Here is a 17070-nt window from a genome sequence, read left to right as displayed (position 1 = left end):
TGGACTCAATGGGACTTAAGCATGTGCAAGAGTCACATGAGGGCCAAAGTCATCAAACCAACATGTCTAATGTTAGGATCCTAAAGTCTTAGGTTTTTTTTAAAAAAGCTTCAAAGCACTAACTTTAGTGGTATCTGTGGTTCTTCAGCACTTCTAAAAAATAGATCAACTTTATTTAGGTGCTTTAAACTATGGATTTAGAAGTCCAACCTACGGTACTTAAGATTGGACGTTTTGGCCTAGATCTCTCTCAAATTTTTGTGAACAAAAATGCTGCTTACGCTTGTAGGTACAGTGTATATTCTTGGCTACGTATTGTAGATTTATACCACTTTACTGGCCACAGATTGTAGGGCATTTTATTTTTCATGTTATTTTTACACATTCCTACTTGCAAAGTGTTTTGAAGACAAAAAGCTGATAAAGAACAAGGGGTTTTCGGATTTTTTGTTTTGTTTTTTTACAGGGCCCAGTGCAGAAGCCCCGCAGGGGAAACTCTCATTGACCTCGGTGGGAGTTTTGCACAAGTAAGAACTTTACAAGTTGGTCGTACATATATGTTGAGACTGGGTATTTATGGCGCTCTAAATAACTGGCCTTAATTAGTCTAGACATGAGTCTAGTACTAAGCCCTGTGCTCTGATATACCTAGACTTTACTGTGGTGTATGCCATGGAGCCATAAAATCATGTTAGAAAGAGAGGAATCTAAGCAAGAAGGCAGTAGGACTAGTCTCCTCTAGGTCATGATATAGATTGAGTTCTCACCAGTTCAGTCTCAAGCTTTGTAGAAAATGCAAGGAAGTGCACACAGCTATTTTTCAGACTGAAGAGAGTATTAGACTTGTACTTGAAATGACACCTTTGTCATCCCACTGGAAATGAGCTTCCCTGCACTTTCAGTCAATTTCAACCTGTGTCATGATCAGAGTGTGGCAGGCAAATAAGACAGGCACAAGAGGGAATAAAAAATAAAGAACATTGGGTAGAAGTACATTCTGCCACTGAAACCTGTTCAGATGTTTAATGGAAGTGGTCTTTTGCATGATTATAATTAATGCATAGAGTTAGACTGAGTATATAGAACAGAATTGGAAAATACTGGATTTTCAAGGTGAAAATTATATTACTTTACTTTCCCTGGGACCAAATTCTGCATTATGAAGCAGGAGCAAGTGCATATTGCTCCAGCAAAAACTGTCCAGACATAGTGGAAGGAGGGAAACAACTATCCCACATACCTAACTTTCGCAGCCTGCTGGGATTGCCGTTCTACAAAGTTTTGGGGGGAGGAAGTGGTACTACAGAGCAGTAACTTTACAGCCTTGTCTATATTAGGTTACAGGTCCTAATTTTCCTATCAGTGCAAACAGTGCTTATGTATTTTTGTGACCATTTAGTCTGGTCAGGGTTACAATAGGCTGAGTGCTATCTATTCTACAGCTTCTGTTATTACTACCACAGTTAAAGCTGTACTGCTAACAAGCTGTATGTTCCGCTGAGATGAGATGTTCTGATTGAATGTGTTACACTCCCAAAAGTGCTGTTGAAGCTTTCTTCTTCCTACTCTTTGATTGAACACACCCATCCCCACCACCTTTAAATGATGATCAGTTTAGCATCACTCTTAAATTGGCTTTGGAAAAGTGTCTGAAGACCCATAATCATTTAATGGAGTTTCAACCCTATTGTTTTCTCTTCATTAGTGAGTCACATAATTAATTCTTGAGGAAATCACATGAGCCCTAATGGGAGTTCATTATTCATATTTTGTAGCTTTTCACATACTAATTTCAGTAGGTTAACTTTTATACGGCAAATAGTGAATCTCGCTGGCAAACCTCTTGTAAGCTGAGTATTCCTTGTTGAAAAATGTGCTCATGTCATTAGACCATAAAATTGGGATATCATGTCTGGGACATAGTATGTTAGCAGCTATGAAAGATACAATGGATTAACTTCAGCTTCTTTGGTTCAGGAAGATGATAAACACTCTATCCTGCACCAACATAGTCCACTGTACTCAAGGACAAGTCACTCTTGGGGCTGTCAGTTTGGGCAGCCAAGGGAATACATTTGATTATCATAGAATTGTAGAACTGGAAGGGACCTCAAGAGGTCTTCTAGTTCAGTCCCCTGCACTCAACCTGCACTAGACCATCCCTGACAGGTGTTTGTTTAACCGGCTCTTAAAAATCTACAATTATGGAGATTCCACAACCTCCCTAGGCAATTTATTTATGCTTCACCATCCTGACAGTTAGGAAGTTTTTCCTAATGTCCAACCAAAACCACCCTTGCCACAAATTAAACCCATTGCTTCTTGTCCTATCCTCAGAGGTTAATGAGAACAATTTTTCTCCTTCCACCTTGTACTTGAAAACTGTTATCATGTCCCCCCTCAGTCTTCTCTTCTCCAGACTAAACAAACCCAATTTTTTCAATCTTCCCTCATAGGTCAAAGCGTTTTCTAGCCCTTTAATCATTTTTGTTGCTCTTCTCTGAACTCTTTCTAATTCGTCCACATCTTTCCTGAAACGTGGCGCCCAGAACTGGACACAATATTCCAGTTGTGTCTTGCTTACAACACTCCAGCTAATACATCCCAGAATGGTATTTGCTGTTTTTGCAACAGTATTACACTGTTGACTCATATTTAGCTTGTGATTCATTATGACCCCCAGATCCCTTTCCACAGTACTCCTTCCTAGGCATTTTCCATTTTGTATGTATGCAACTGATTGTTCCTTAATTGTACCTGCCCACCTGGCTGCTGTGAATGGACTCAGCTGTTGGGTCCCTGGGTGTTATCCTCCTCCAGAGCCTGAACGTATCCCAGCCACTGCTACAGGCTTGGGATACCTGGGCACTGACTCAAGATACAGACCTTCAAACTAGCACCCTCTGAGAGCTGGAACCCATTATCCAACTGCCTAACACTCGTTTCAGTGCTGGCTCTTCAGACTCCCCATAGCTTAAACACACCCTCTCACAGAACTCCACTGCAAGGCATGATTCTGCTGCGTTAGTGTTTAACTCTCTCAGGAGGCATGTGGTAAGTATAAAGCATCTAACACACACAGACACTTTGCGCACTTTCTAATAGTATTGCTCTTTTACTTAGCATTGGGTGGTCCAAATGTTTTAGTGATATTGGCTCCATGCATAGTTTGGCTGCACCTTCATGGGCCACATACAGAAACAAAATGGCCTCCTCCAGGCTTGGTTTCTGCCTGAAGGTGAATTCTTTTAAAAATGCTGAACAAAAGCAATGAAGCCATTTTTCAGTAGATGGTGAGTGAAAATGGCATTTATTATTAACAACTGTGCACCCTTATTTTGAATAGCTGTAGCACTGAAACATCGGGGTAGAAATTCAGCATTTGGCAGGGGGTCATTCGTCACTGGAGGAGTAAATAGTGCCTGAACATTCTGGTAATGACTGGTTTTGCTTTTTCCAAGAACTTTGCCCACTGAAAAACTGGAAAAGAGGAAGATGAACTCCTTTGGAAACTTTCTCCAAAAAGAGTAGGATTAAGTGATTAAGATCTCACCCCAACAAACTGTACAGTGTTCATTTCAGAAAAGCAGAACTGATCAGAATCGGGCAGTCAAAAAACACAGCAAGCGAAAGTCGCTGTTTTTCATTTTGTCCCTAGCAATGAATCATTTGTCACCTGACACAGCTTTATATAAATAAAAGCTTTCAGCTATTTCTACTGCCCACTATTGTTAAAATGACTTAAAGAAAGTTTGGGGTTTATAATGGATGAAAGGGATGTATGGGAGAGTTCACTGGGCTGTGTTGTAACATTGACTGGAAAGCAACTTTGACATAAACATTCACGTCAGGTCCTCAGCATAGCCACATAACGGATAGTATATGCCCTATTGACTATATTGTCACAACCTGCTGACATTAACATTTCATGTTTTTTACTATGCTTCCCACAAAGGTCATTTATAACTTTACAGCAACAGCTGGGATAGAACCCAGATCTTGCACCAAAAGCATATATTCCTACCACTTGAGTTACAGGAGAATCATCATTAGCTGTTAGTAATACATGGTCTGACACCTGAGTGCTGATTCCATGCAGTGGAGGGCTGTAAAACCAGTGCTCAAATCCTGCTGGAACACTCTGAGATGCTGTTCCGGCAACATTGGTTTTTTTAAGCCAGAATGGCATCTTGCAGCCCGTCGAGTATTTGCGTTCCAGCACTTCTTGAAAGCTGCATTCAACCTCTTAGCAAAACACAAACTAGCCATTTCGACATAACAATATTTTTTCATTTGTAGTACATAACACCTTCCATCTAACTGTATCACAGTGAACTTACATTAATTAAGCTTCAAAAAGACTGTGTAAAATAAGCAAGTAGAAGTATGTGCAGATGACATTTGTGACAACTTATGTGTCTTCATTTGCACCCACTTTTATACCAATTTCTGCTTATGCTAGAACCAGTTTTAGGCCATGTCAGTTCATGTTAGATTAGTTTGGCAACCTATCACCTGCATAATCAGGCAAAAGGGGCAAAAAAATAAAGTGAAATTGGTGTGACATTCTGGTTAAGAAATGAACAAACATGGAGCATAATTCCTGAACTAGTCCTGAAGCCTGAACTAGTTAAGTGATAGTTATACCTTTTTCCTTTCACAAAACATGGATTAAAACAAACATGGGGATAAAATATTAATCTTGCATGTATTAAATTAATCAAATGACCCATCTCCCCTCTAGTCAAAGTTATACATTTATCTTATATTTCAGTTCCAGTCAGTGACTGGTCCTCACTTAGGAATCAAAATTCAGGGTACAAGCCACAGTTCAGCTAAATTTAACAACTACATAACATTTTACCATAGACTTATCAACTGTTCACAATCTATTTGGATGAATATGTCATTTACTTTTGTGCATCTTTGTTGAAGGAATGTAGAATATGGATGTTTATTCCAAGAATTACAAAGTTTCTTTCTTCTTTTGATATAAGAAAAGTTGTCATTAATGCAATAATAGGAGTTATGAAAGAATGCTACCAGGTCTTTTTGTAACTGCACAAAAAGTTTGTTTGTTTTTCCAACATCTTCCTCAGGGCATCAGGTTAGCCAGAACTTTGCGTCACCTAGGATAAGAGGCACTGCAATCAAAGCTCTCTCTCATGGGGTAAAAATTTCAGTCGTGTTAAACTGTTCCAAATTACATGTTATGATTTCATATTTGAATTGTTTACCACTGAAAGCTGTACTAAGGCAGGCTATTAGGATTTCAGATTGGTTTAAGATTAACAGTCAGAAAGTAAAGACATCAGCTATTATTAACCTAAGCAACTGGACTGAGGCTTTCATTTCATTCTGCATCTGAAAAAGAAAGCTTGAACTAGAACATTAATCAAATTCTTGGTATTAATGGAGTTAGAACATAACAGTCTCTGAGACAGACCACAAAGTTTGCGGTGTTTAACTCCTGCTGTGAGATATGGTCTGACTTCAGAGCAGCATCAACATGCTGCCATGTGTTCTCCCAGAAGGAGATTTTTCGGGAGTGGGGTGGGGAGTTTTTTGTTTGAGTTTACTCAGCTTCAAAAAAGGCAGTTTTTAAAAACCTGTGTTGAGCTAGATTTTCCACAGATTGGAACATAGATATTAAGAGTGATCTGCTGAACCATTTAGAATCTGCTAAAATGTACTAAATTCCACCTGATATTTCAAAGGTTTCCTTTCCCCAGAACACAAGACTCAATTGTCTCTTCCTCCTCCTCAATTTTTTTTTCCATGTTGACTCCCTATAATTGGCTGACGCCTGAAAAAACATAGAGGATATTGGGAAACTTGCTATAAACTCTGTTCCAGAAGATCAACAAGGAATCCCTGGTAAACTTAATCTTTTCATCCTGTTCCAGTGCAAAGGGATTAGATATCCTTTTCAAGTCATTTTCACAGTGGTCAGTATAAAAATGTTTCCCCGGGTCAAAGTCCTATGCTTTGTGATCCAACCCAATAATTGCGAATACAGACTAACACAGCTGCTACTCTGAAACCCAATAATTGTTTTGCATGAACAGGATATACTAGCTCACAAACCCAAGACAGAGATACAAATCCAGATAGGCAAGTATGACAAGTTCTGTATGCAGTCAAACTTAAAGGCCTGATAAACATTGCTCAGCCTCCTTGAACTGAGTTTTCAAAGTCAGCCTAATCCATGAGTCACACCTATGTTCTCACAGCAAGTGGAGGTTTTTTCTGTGTCAAACCTGCTATCACTCATACTTTTTCCTACAGATTATGAGAGCTCCATTACAGGCTCACCATCATCTGCATCAACAACCTCCACTACAACAGCATCAGCATCCATGACTATTCCAAGAATTTTGTGGACAACCAGGCAGTTAAAGTTATAAAGTAGCTTTGATGTCTGTGCCCGATTTCTCAGGTTTATTAGGGAAGCACACCAGCCACCAAATCCATCTTGATTACATTAAGGGATATCTTTCTCCTCAGAAGGTTCTTGGTTCTTATCCAGTTCAGCACTAGAGCCACTAACCCTGACTAGCAGCTAACTGAAGTTGATATGGGGAAGCACTGAACTGTTTCCAAATGGTCTGTTTATCCTGAGTATTTTAAATAGAAATGTAAAACTGATCACAGGATACTCATTCCATGTAGTTGTATTAAAGGTATATAAGTGGGATATTATCAGTTTTTCTGAATAATGACTTTGTTAAACAAGCTTAAGAAGAGAACACTTGTACAGTATATGGAAAGCTATTTGCACTGGGTACAGCATTATTACAAACATTTCACTTGTTTTAAAAGTAGTAAGCACTTACAATACATTTCATGGGCCAGATTTTTCTGCTGGCATAACTCCATTGAAATCAACAGCTGCAAAGTGTTTGGCGATGTACGTTCAAGTTTGGCTATATATGTTATGGAGATTAACCCTCACCACCCCTTTGGGAGTTATGTTGAGCATTATCTCTATTATACAGATGAAGTAACCACACAAATAGGTCTGATATTATTTGGTCAAACGTGGCAGAGGACTCAGGAAATCAGAAACTATCCACTCCCAACCTGGCCTCTTAGCACTAAATTTTTGGGTGCTTAACCATTTGATCAGTATGTGTTTGCTCATCTTGAATTGAATTACTTATATTTTAATCCATGAAATAAGTGTCTAAATAAAACATATTGAATGAGGGAGGAATAAGCATTTTAATGACTGTTAAGTTGATTTGACCATCCCATTTATCAGGTTGCTGGGCATTGAGGCTGGGCTGTTAACAGATTACATGCTTCGTGCTTTTCATTTTGCAAGGTTCCCCAGTGCATCACACCATTAACTGTACACATTATAGAAATCAACTTCAGTAACAAATGGCAATTTGCACAGTTCAAGGTATATATCCCTTAATGCAAATGACTACTGCAGATCTGTTCAGTACTATAGTTATCACCCCAAAGGAAAAAAAAGCTTTAGCTCTGTTTGGACTAAGCATGTTACACGTTGGTAGAGTTTTGTATAATTCACATGGAAGATCATCCTTCTGCAACATACCCATTTAATTTCTGCCAAACAAGGATATTATTCTTGGAAGTTTAGCCATTCCTCTGTTTCTATGCTTGATACGTTAAGGAACTGCCGTGAAGATTGGCAAACAATTCCCTAGTTCATGGGCTTTCCGGCTGTACGATCTGTCCTGTGCTGAGGAGGCAGCTATTGCTGTTCCCTACAACTCTGAAATATCTCCTTCAGTATTTGTGGAAGTCGGGGGGGAACGGGGGGAGAATGTCGCACATGCATGAAGGGCAAAAAGCTTTCAGAGAGCCAACAACTTGGTGTCTGGAGCCCCAGCATATTTAGACGTTTTTATTTCCTGCATTTTGTAGTGTAACATGGCTTGTGCTGTTGTACAGAGAAGTGAAAAAAAGAACTAGATGACAAATGAATGCTCTGTAGTTGTTGTGGTGTCGGTCCCAGGATATTAAAGGAACAAGGTGGGTGAGGTAATATCCTTTATCTTTTCAAGAAGAGCTCTTTGTGGCTCGAAAGCTTGTCTCTCTCACCAACAGAAGTTGGTCCAATAAAAGATATTACCTCACCCACCTTGTCTCTCAAATAAATGCTTAAAGCACGAGAGAAGAGCAAAGGATCAAACTGGTAACTAGGCAGGTAACACTAAGTTGCATAGAGGGTGAAGTGCAAACAGGAGGAGAACATGTGCTTTAAGGTTAATACAGGGTTTGGACAAGTTATGGTGGATTGTATTGAACTAGTTATTCAACTACAAGTAGTGCACAGAAAAGCATTTTGTTGGAAAGTCAGATTTTTACCGTAGCTCTCTTAAGCTTTTTAAATGTATGCTAAGTGGCTCTATGCAATTCAGAACAGGGACATTAGAAAAGGATGGGAGAAAAATAGTTACAATTCAAAAGAAAAATGCTGTTGTCAGGCCAAGATATTAAGAGAAAACTATTTTAGGCAATAACATTGAAAGCAATTGTTTCCCCCAATTTGAAATCATGTTTTCTAAATGCAGCTAATGCCGAGCATACATATTTCTTTCAAAGGCAAACACTGAACACAGCTCAGCATGTTTATCTGCAAAACAGTCAAAAGCAGTGAATAACTAAGTGTCTTTGCCATCAGTACAAGATGGCTGAACTGTCACTGGTTAAACACAGCTGCTGCTTTACTATGGCTATAGTGAGAATTTAGAATATTTAGGTGTTATTTGGGGGGAAAAGAATAGGAAACATCCATTGCACAATTTGATATTTACAATATCGGATTTGTTATCCCATCAGTGTGTATACACATGGACCCATTTAATTATAGGGGACACATATGCTCAACAGGAGAGTACTTATTAGTTAAAATATATTCAAGATAGCTGTGAAAAATGTTGGAGAGAGAATCTGCCAAGATGATCTGATCTGCTGCTGCATTCCAACAAGGGATTATCCATGCTAGCAATGCGATACTGAAAAGCTGGTAATTCTAGGCTGAGAGAGCAAATGTTGTTCTGCTCAAGATGGAACAAGCACTTCCATCATTCTCTGTGAGAAAACACTGTATCTGTTTCCCAACACATTAAAGTTAAATGCTTCTCAAGGATCAAAATAAGACAACATTAGTTTCATTAAGATAAAGCCAAAGGGAGTTATGCTGGTTTATGCCAAGTGAGGATCTTGCTGATGGTTTAAATTTACCTGCTTTAAGATGATTCACATAGTAGAATCTGCCCTCTCCCAGAGGATGATGTAATGCTATTCCCATCTTGAAGCAACACAAAAGCCAATATTCATTATCCCACCCACAATTACCAGCCTGTCAACAATGCTTTGCTTGTGTTAACAATCCCTTATTTGAATGCAAGACAAGATCAGATCTTGTTTTTGTTAGAAAATTAGCCATCTTTCACAACTATGTTGAATGTGCAACTTCAGTGGAACTACACAGGGGGTCTGGCCCCAAAAGTGCAAGGCTGGTTCTGCTTATAGACAAAAATTGGCATCAAAATACTTAGCAAAGTGTTTCATATACAGCAATTCATAATTAACAGGTAAGCATGGGAATCTACAGCTCTGACAAAATTGCCCACTAAGATGAGTAAATATTGCAGTATTTGCGCTTTATGAATGAAAACCTAACTATCACAGCTCTAGTCAAAATCCTTGCTAATATCAGTCAGGTCATGACAGCAATGCACACCAAAAAGATTTAATACCTACCCAACAAATATTGTTTGAAATCTAAAACTATTAAACATGGCTTTGCACACTGATTTGGGATGGTTAGATCTGAGATCACAGATCGCGTAATTTTCCCAGACTGTGACTGCTGCTCAGAACAGATGTACACTGGGGCAGTTCTGGATGCAGTGCTCTAGTAAAGCAGAATCTTACCCATATGTAAAGCAATATATTGTAATATTGGTTGCAGTCTGACTAGAGCTAAGTCTAGGAGGGCCTCTATAATAAAAAAGCACCTATCTGTAAGTTTTGCATAATGTTTCAGACAGCTATACAAAGCATATGCCCACTGACCATCTTCAGGGTACTCTAAATATCTCAGGCTCATGGTTTGCAATTCAAAGTGCAATCTTGGAAGCATCTTGCAATGAACACCCTTGTTATGCTAGAAGCCCTTCAGGGGGTCTTATGTTCTGTAAACGTAACTGGTTAGAGAGTGAATCATACTTAAGGGCCTATGTACACCTTTTAAAAAATCCAGACTTAATTTAATTTGAAATGAAATTTTAAGTTACGTTGACAGAATGAGAATGAAATGCAAATAGTTTTCTAAGTGATCCATGTCTTTGGTTATTTGGAACGTCTAGACAGAAGTTACATAGAACTAAGCCGGGGTTCTCAAACCTCATTGCTCTACAACCTCCTTCTGACAACAAAAATTACTACACAACCCCGAGGGAGGGACCAAAGCCTGAGCCTGCCCAAGCCCAAGGGCTTCAGCCCCAGACAGGGGGCCTGTAACCTGACCCCCACTCCCTAGGGCTGAACTCTTGGGCTTCAGCTTCAGCCCTTGGCTGTTGGGCTCGGGCATTTGCTTCAGCCCCAGGTCCCAGCAAGTCTAATGCGCACCCTGGCAACCCCATTAGAACAGGGTCGCGACCCACTTTGGGGTCCCGACCCACAGTTTGAGAGTCACTGCGCTAAGCATATAATAGTTTCAATTTTCCTTCAACATCTGGAAAAAATAGACCTCATAAATGAACCTTCAATAGGCTTAGCAGAACCTTTGTGACCTTTAGGGTATGTGTACACTACAGTGGCCACAGCAGCACAGCTATGGCTTTGCAGCTGACACTTCCTACATCAACGGAAGGGGTAGGTAATCCACCTCTCTCAGAGACAGTAGCTAGGTTGATGGAAGAATTCCTTCATCAACCTAGTGTGTCTACAATGGAGTTTTGGCTGACTTAATTATGTCATACAGAGCGCAAAATTTTTCACAGCCCTGAGCAATGTAGCTAGGTCAATCTAATTTTTAGGGTTAGTTACAAAATTAGAAAGTTGCTTATAAGAGTTACTTTTCCTCAGTCACATCATATATTTCAACTAACAAATCAAGGCATCATCCCTTAAGGTCCTGAACTGATTTGATAATAAATAGAACTCAAAACTGAAATTATTTTTATAGCAGGAAAACAAAACTGTGATAAACACCAGAAATGTATTCCAGTATTTTAGTTTAAAGGCTTATAGGCTCCTACATAACAGAACAAAAATGGATGGTAGATAATATATATAGATTCTAGGATCTTAACCTGCGAGGTGCTGAGCTTTCTTAATTGTATTTAATGTCAGTGGGAGTTAAGGTGCTGTGCACCCTCACAGCATTGGGCCCTTATTTATCAAGATCCACTTAATATAAAATGTAAGCCCATTCTATTAACTAGGATATTTTAAGCAGTGGGTGAGGAGGAGGAAGAGGAGAGTGAAAATAGGTTTATTATCGTGGTCCTTGAAAGGCTAAAGTGACACACAACAGCCCTGAAAACGTTCTGTATCTGAAATTGAGAAAATTAAAACTTTTGCTTTTTGGCACCTATAATTTAGGTAAGTGTTTCTAAGGAGAGCACCTGCTGCTTTTTTCTTTCCCCACAGTATTTTAAGATGTACATTAGTCTGGAAAATTGTGCGGTTCATAGCAAAGCCATATATCCTTTAGACTCATAGAAGCCAGTTGGGATTTGGGCTGGGGAGTTCCATGGGGTTCATGAGAAGGGAAGAAAAGGCGGGTCTCTCTTTCCTGCCACAGAGGGGCAACATATATGCAGTGGATTCTATGCTCTGTGTTACAGTGGAGGGCAACTGTACCTGTATTCCTGCTCTGTGGTCCACCAAGCGCACCCACTTAAAGCTTTTCCAGTTCCCAGTCATCACCTCTCTTGGGCAGAGATCTGCATCTCTCTTTCTCCTGACCTGAATTTTTCCAGGCTGCACAATTCCCTGCCTACACTGTGATATTTTCAACAAGACAGACTGCCTAAACAGGCCAGCATCTACACTTTGCTTCCTCTCCAGAGCCTATTTCCAATGTAATTGTTACAAGTTACCAAACAGCTTTTTCTAAGCAAGCACATTTATTCAAAGGGGAAAGCATTACCAATAAAATATTAAAAACAATAAAAGAACCCACACGCATGCTAACGAACTTGCCAGAGGTCACACCAACTCTAGCCTTGGGCTCTGGTAGGTGTCAGACCTTCAAAACCCACAACAGGGTTTTCCCCTTGCTTACAAATTCATTACTGTCTCAGATTCAGAACCAGAACCCAAATTGGGCAGTTCCGCTGTTTTTTGATACATCTCAGTCCTTTGTTCTCATCTTTGGGCACAGGTAATCGAGAATAATGACCCACTCCTCAGGATATAGCTTCCAAAAGCTGGTTTTTGCATAACCAGAGGAGGGGAAATTTGCACCTCCCACTAGGAAATCCATTTAACACTTATTGTCTCAAAAATCCATTCTGGTCTGGCACATTTTCAATATAGTCCTTCAAACTCCCAGGCCTCAAATTACACACACATCCCCGAGAGGTTACATACCATCCCAGCCCACAATAACACATAAACTACTACCATAAGGTTTTTCCAAAGATACTGCAAAGATACTGTGACACACTGTACACGGACGTCATCAAGATGGCGAAAGTGGTCAGTCTGCCTACTCATAGACCCATTGGCAATACCTCACATCTACCCCCCACCTCTCCCACCAGTTTAGGCAAGTACTATTGCTAGTTCTGCTGATCAGAATGTGTAGGAGTTTAAATCTTGGGGAAGTGCTTGTCAGCTGTGGTACAGTATTTTAGATGCTGGGCTTATCACAAGTAAGGACTGTTCCCTGCCCAAATGTGTCAGACTACAGATTGTTCTTAGGTGTAGCTGCTACCTACACAAGCAAATAAAATATTATGTGGTGGGAAAACACCAAAATCTATTGGGACTATTTGCACAGGTAAGGATTACTTAGAGGTGTATGTGTTGGAGGATCAGGCTCCATCCTGCTAGGACCTGATCCAGATAGAATGAACCTTTATAACTGAAGGACTACAGGAGCTACAGAGGTTATGTTAAGTAACTCCTCTCTTGCAGCTGCAGAATTAGACTATCTGCCTAAAAATTTTATACAACTACTTTGCACTCTGAATTAAAACTTGAACATGAAAATACTGGGGGAGGATGAAAGCCAATTAATTCACAAGATTTAATTCACAAGTCAGTAATTCAGGAACTGCACAGTTTTAGCTGGAAGATGGGATTATAAGTTTTCTTCTCCTATAAAGCTGTTAACGGAATTTCAAAGCTGTGCTTGAATCCACACTAGTTATTACTGGTTAATCTCCAATAATGTATAAGTTTCCAAAGGCCTATGAATCACTGTAAGAGTGGGTTAATTAAAAATCTCTCTCCATTGATTTAAGTGTGTGCAGTGTACTGCTACAAAACAAGATGTTTTCACTTACAGTCTGTGTGTGTGTGTGTGAGAGAGAGAGAGAGAGAGAGAGAAAATGTGTGGGTGTGTGTATATATATATTATATAAAATATAATAAATATGAATGTTACTGGTTTGATGGTCTGTTTGGTTGCACACCATCTATTTAACATTCTGTCTATATATATGTTCTCTTATAAAGTCTCTCTTTGTGTGTGTGTGTGTGTATTTATATATATAAATGTTAAACAGATGGTGTGCAACCAAACAGACCATCGAACCAGTAACATTCATATTTCACATCAAAGCCAGTCCAGCAACCCTTACTCATGAGTAGTCAAGCAAAACAGGAAGTGACATGATTTTTTCCCTTCCCCTGTTAAATCCTTTTAATATAATGGTTTAAAAACAAATTTAATGATGTATACAGGGGAATAAACATTTTTAAATCCTAAATCCACTCCACCGAGATTCATACCTATAACCTTCACATACATATGACAGTTACCACCAGTGCAAGCAGGCCTGTAATAATGAAAAGATCAATATAATGCTTTTATGTTTTTATTTCCAGAGATTTGACCTACTTTAGGATTGCTCACAAATAACAGTCAAAAATGATTGTTGATGTCAGTGAGGTTTTGAATTTTCTCCCTTACAATAAATAACTTAGAGCAAACAGCAAGAAAAACAGCAATTTTACACCCAAAAGAGTATGCTCCAAAGGCTAAAGCAGAGCACTAAATCAGGACTCCTGAAGCCTATTCCTGACTCACATGACTTGCTAAGTGACCTTAGGCAAGTCACATAACTCGGTTTACCCTATAACAGCATGCTCTTTTATAACTACTATAAAGCCAGCATTTCATTTTAAAGAGAGATAGAAAGATAGATAGATAGAGCTCATATGTGCTATCCACATCAGGCAGCAGACAAAACATTATTTAGAAGTGTCTTTAGGAAAGCCAGTTTGTATTTGCTTTATAGTAGCTATGCAATTTGATTGACAAGTCAACAGCACCAGAATAATACTTTGCACTTAAACAGCACCTTTCATCTGAAAATTTCAAAATTATTTTAGTGTGATCTCAGACACCATATTGTATATGCCTGGAAAGCACCATGCACATTTTTACACTGTAGAGATAAATACGTTAGTTAATGAAATCTCAAAACACCCCCATAGCGGGTGGGCTCAGGTCAGGAAACAGGGTTAAGTGACTTGCCTAGGGTCACATAGCAAGTCAGGCATAGGATCCAGGAGTCCTGCCAGCCTTTGGTGCACACTGTGATGTATGTAATGTAGCTGTTTATTTGTTTGAAGTTATACACTGTAAAGGAACACATTCAAAACTTCATTGACATATCAAAAGCCATTTTTGACCGTTATTTGTGAACGATCCTAAATTAGGTCACATTTTCCTGGAAATAAAAAAAAAGGTCATTTGATTGGCTAGTGTGCAATAAAAGTACTTTTAAAACACACCACTCAAATGAAGAGAAGTGACCTAGTTTAGAATTTATTTTAGGCCCTAAGATAGGATTTGTAATGCTCTAGCAACGGAATGCTAAGGGCAGCTGTACTTCATCTCCATGAATATTGCCGTGCCTGTTCAGCTGAACTCAAGCATTATACAGTCTCAAAAGGTCATGACTCACAGATCCAAAACCGAACTCTAGAGTGTAAAACGAAGAGGGTGGTGGGGGGAATCTGCTAGACCCAAAACATTTTCAGTCTAACTTACAGTGACATTTAGCCATATCACTATCACCATGTGCATACACCGAAAGGAAAAATGGTATTGGGGTTGTGGCACTAGTCTGGGACTTAGATCTGCATTTAGTTCCTTGCTCCACCACAGACTTCCTCGCACAACCCTGGGCGCGTCACAGTGTCTGTTGTGCCTCAGTTCCCCATCTGTCAAACGTACTTCCTACATCTGACCCTTAATGTTGTTTATGTAGACAAAGCCCCAGGTTTTCCAAAATGGCTCTCTTCAGCATTAACTGACTTAGGAGACCAAGTCTCATTTTCAAAAGTGATTTAGACACTTAGGTGCCTAAGTCAACTAGACATTGCAATGTCAAGCAGAGCAATGCCTCAATACCTTAAAAAATCTTGACCAAAGCTCTTTGGGACAGGGGACAGTTCCTGCAAGTTTAAACAGTGACTAGCACAATGCGAGCCCTATCTCTCTTGGGACCTCTAGTTTTATTGCAATATAAGTATTGATGTTCCCCTCCAACTTTTGAAAATGTATTACAACTCAACCACACTAAGATACACAACAGTTGTCCATTCCATTACATTCCTGGAAATGTCAACCCATACATTTTTAGCCCTTCCATTAATTATTACTACAATTAAGGTTTCTAGATATGTAAAGGTTTAGACTGGGATTTTCTAAGGAGTTTAAGGGAATTAATGGCCCTAACCCTGATTCAAAACACCCAGCCTTAGCTGCTATGGACAGAGTATTCTAAGAAGCCCTCTTAAATGAGGACAAATCTATCCATAGTGTGAAGTTGATGAATTAGTGAAGCTACACCAGGGATTAATTTTTTTTCTCATTTAACTGAATTCACAAGTAACCTTTTAAAAAGAGGATAGATGTGAAGCGTTGGATACTCCTGTTGGTTCACACAAAGCAATTACTGAACCACACAAAATTCAAAGCTTCTGTTTGATTTGGATAAGAACAGACACTTACTAGATTTCAAGTATTTCCTCCTTCTGGTGAGTGCAGAAATACAGGGATCATTGCTTCTTTTGATAGTTTGTCCCTTCCATTTCTTCTCAGCAGGCACGTAGATGCCACCATGAAAACAGGAGAAAGTTAGCTGAAGTGTTAACCAGACTTTTGAACCTCCATACAACTTTCAATTCAGTTCTGGGAAAAGGTCTGGGGTAGGTTAAATTTTTTTTTCTAAACTAGCTCATCTAGCCCCAATATTAAGAATACTTTCTATTCCTAAAGCAAATGCCAGCCTCAGAATGCCTTACACAATAGAGTAACACCTCACACCACCACTTTTTGAGATAGGAAAACTGTGGCACAAAGCAACATTGACTTGACAAAGGTCACAGGAATCAATGGGGAAACCAGGAATAGAGCCCAATGCTCGAGTCCCAACACCATCCTTCCCCCTCCAAGATTCTGCACCTTGTATAATTTCTCACACGAACCCTGCTGACAGCCACCTGTGAGTTGCAAAACTTCTTGCTTTTCCTTAGGCAAAGTAGCTGTACCTGAACTCCGATTTTTTTTTTAATTCTAATTTTTACCTTTGCTTGAGCTTCAGGGGGAGCAAAATCCCTCAGAGTAGTGAAATCTACAAAGGAGAAATAAAAAAATTCAGATGTGAAGACAACAATTATATGTGATAAGGACTATTTGAGGGTACTTTTTTTAAAAAGAGAAGGATAGAATAGTTTTGTGGAAAGGAGCATTTTTTTTATTAATTATTATTATTATTATTAATTTTCCATTCTACTTTTCACCAGAAACTTTGATCAAAATAAATAAAATCCAGTAGGCTCAGCACAAAATAAGGCATCCAGGAATATAAAATCCACAGGAAAAAATTTTAGCTT

The 17070-nt window shown here is 39.2% G+C and overlaps 1 long non-coding RNA gene across 1 annotated transcript in view; it reads right to left on the bottom strand.

Annotated features, from left to right (window-relative positions):
• The window catches only part of LOC144271702 (uncharacterized), a 53828-nt gene that overhangs the window by 8148 nt on the left and 28610 nt on the right, over positions 1–17070 (bottom strand). The window contains exons 3-4 of the long non-coding RNA XR_013347404.1: positions 16762–16808; positions 16187–16268 (exon numbers count right to left, since the gene is read on the bottom strand). This is a non-coding gene — a long non-coding RNA (uncharacterized LOC144271702). The remainder of the gene's footprint in view (positions 1–16186; positions 16269–16761; positions 16809–17070) is intronic.

The sequence above is a fragment of the Eretmochelys imbricata genome, chromosome 10 (assembly GCF_965152235.1).
Source record: "Eretmochelys imbricata isolate rEreImb1 chromosome 10, rEreImb1.hap1, whole genome shotgun sequence".
In the NCBI taxonomy this organism is placed as follows: Eukaryota; Metazoa; Chordata; order Testudines; family Cheloniidae; genus Eretmochelys; species Eretmochelys imbricata.
This window is presented reverse-complemented; position numbering and strand designations above follow the sequence as displayed.